We start from the raw sequence: 2,263 nt of genomic DNA, 5'->3' as shown, positions 1-2,263 counted from the left end.
GATTTTCGACCGATAGAAAATGTATTATTAACTGAACAGGTAATATCAAACCCCTCAGCCAAAGTATATTTCATACCAAAAAACGCGAATTGTACATTAGAACATAATGAAATTTAACCAAAAAATCGTTTTCTCAAAAATGTAAGCAAAACATTATATCACCTGTAAAATGTTACCTGAATGCTAGAAAAGAGTTTTAAGGTGCATAAAAGCTCACACCTTTCTAATGATATATAGAACATATCAGCTTCTATGGTTTGAAACTGTTGAGGTTTAAATTTTAGCGGGATTTAGCGTTTTCCTGCTAAACTAGCGGGAAATTGAAAAAGTCGTAAAACAAACATTTCTAGATTTTCAAAGAGGAATTAATTCCCATCATTACCTCTAAGCTTTTTTAGCGCTTTGATACAAACAGACAAACAGAACTTTTCATTTCATTTTGAGAAGTCCACTAAAAATTTCAAATTTATTTATCTTTTGAACCAGTTAACGGATTTGGGTCATCGAGGTATCAATCGACGCGTATTTTTGATAAGAATTTAAAAAATAAAAAATTTTACCGAAAAGCCCCAACGGCTCCACAAGCTGCGATCATACAAATTTTTTTCGCTCCCACTTACACCCCCGTATCTCATGACCCAGGAGAATTAGAAAAAGTTTTAGTATGCCATTTTGTAAGTTAGGACTAAGCCTTTCAATCAATATATAACTTGATCTGATCGGACAGTCGTAGCAAATTTTCCAACTTAGCTGTATATATTGTTAGTCGCCTTTCGCACCCTACGTGCTGCTTTCGTCACTAACGCGAACTGCCGTCCGCAGTGATATACAATAAGTCTCTTATAGTCTCTGAGATCTAGGCGCTCACACAGAAGTACAGACGGACAGAGATATAGACGGACTGACACATGGCTATATCGACTAGGCTGTTACATGCATTCCAATGAACTTAATATACTCTTTTACTTAATTTTTAAGTAACGGGTATAAAAATAAACTCGTTAATAAAATGAAATTAAAAAAATGAAAATGAAACCTTGACTGCCCTGGAGCTCGAACCGCGGATCTCTTAGGCTTAAGTCTATACACCATCCTCTGCGCCACCTGGCTTACTGTAAATGGCTGCTATATGTAAATCAAAATAAACGCAAACTTTGGCCTTGATTTTGACGCACTTGCAGGTCGAAAACACCGAATTTTCTTAAGTTTATTGCGGACAAGTTTCAAGGTCGTATGTCAAGCCGTTTGGCTTGTACAATGCTAAGTCAGTTGGACAACGAACTCTTTATAAGAATATTGAAATTGTAAATTTTTGAAATTTTTTTATTTCTTTTAAAGACTTACAAATGTCGCATTCTCGATCCTGAAAATGCCCATAAATCAAGTTCCAGTCACACAGTACATATACATTTAATAACATATTATAGTTAATATCTTTGTAGCTTCTGTACTGAATAATTTGGTTTTTATGGTCAAGTTTAAATTATACCGCAAGAATATGAGATTATGTCTCGTATAACCAGGTACTGGTACTGCTCGAAACGGACTCCGGCTACGGCTCATTCAAAGTCACGGCAGGAGTTCCACAGGGATTCATACTGGAACTGACATTGTGGAGTTTTATGTATGATGGTATCCTCCGCCTACAATTACGAGCAACTCGGAGAGGAATCTATCAGGATAGATCGGAACTGGTTGGATGAAGTAGGCCTAAAGTTAGCGGACCAAAAAACCGAGGCGGTGCTTATAGGCAGCCGGAAAAAAGTAGAGCAAGTCACGCTGAGACTTCTCGGAGCAACTATAGTCTCGAAAAGGTCGATTCGCTACCTGTGGGCTCATATAGATACTTGCCTCTCTAGAGCAGATCCAGAAGGCAAAACTCATTACACATAGGCTTTTCCGAATGATGACAAACCACGGTACAGTGTCCTGAGATCCACGATATTCTATGCGGCTCCTGTCTAGCCGACCGCAGTAAACAAGCCAACGTATATAATGGGGATAAACTCGCCTTATAAGCTGTGCACGATCAGGGTTTGCAGCGCTTTTCTGACGATTTCAGCAGAAGCGGCAATGCTGATTGCTGGCATGATCTCGCTAGAAATTTTGGCAGCAGAATCTAAAGCAATATTCGATGCCAAGAATACCGAATCTCTCCAGAGACCTGTTAAGTTATAACAGTGCAAGCACAGGTTATGCAATTGAAAGCACGTGTCAAAATTGATGAATATTTTATCAAGCTTTAAATACAGAAAACTAATAG

The sequence above is a fragment of the Drosophila innubila genome, assembly GCF_004354385.1.
Source record: "Drosophila innubila isolate TH190305 chromosome 3R unlocalized genomic scaffold, UK_Dinn_1.0 2_E_3R, whole genome shotgun sequence".
Lineage (NCBI taxonomy): Eukaryota > Metazoa > Arthropoda > Insecta > Diptera > Drosophilidae > Drosophila > Drosophila innubila.
Note: the sequence above shows the minus strand (reverse complement) of the source record.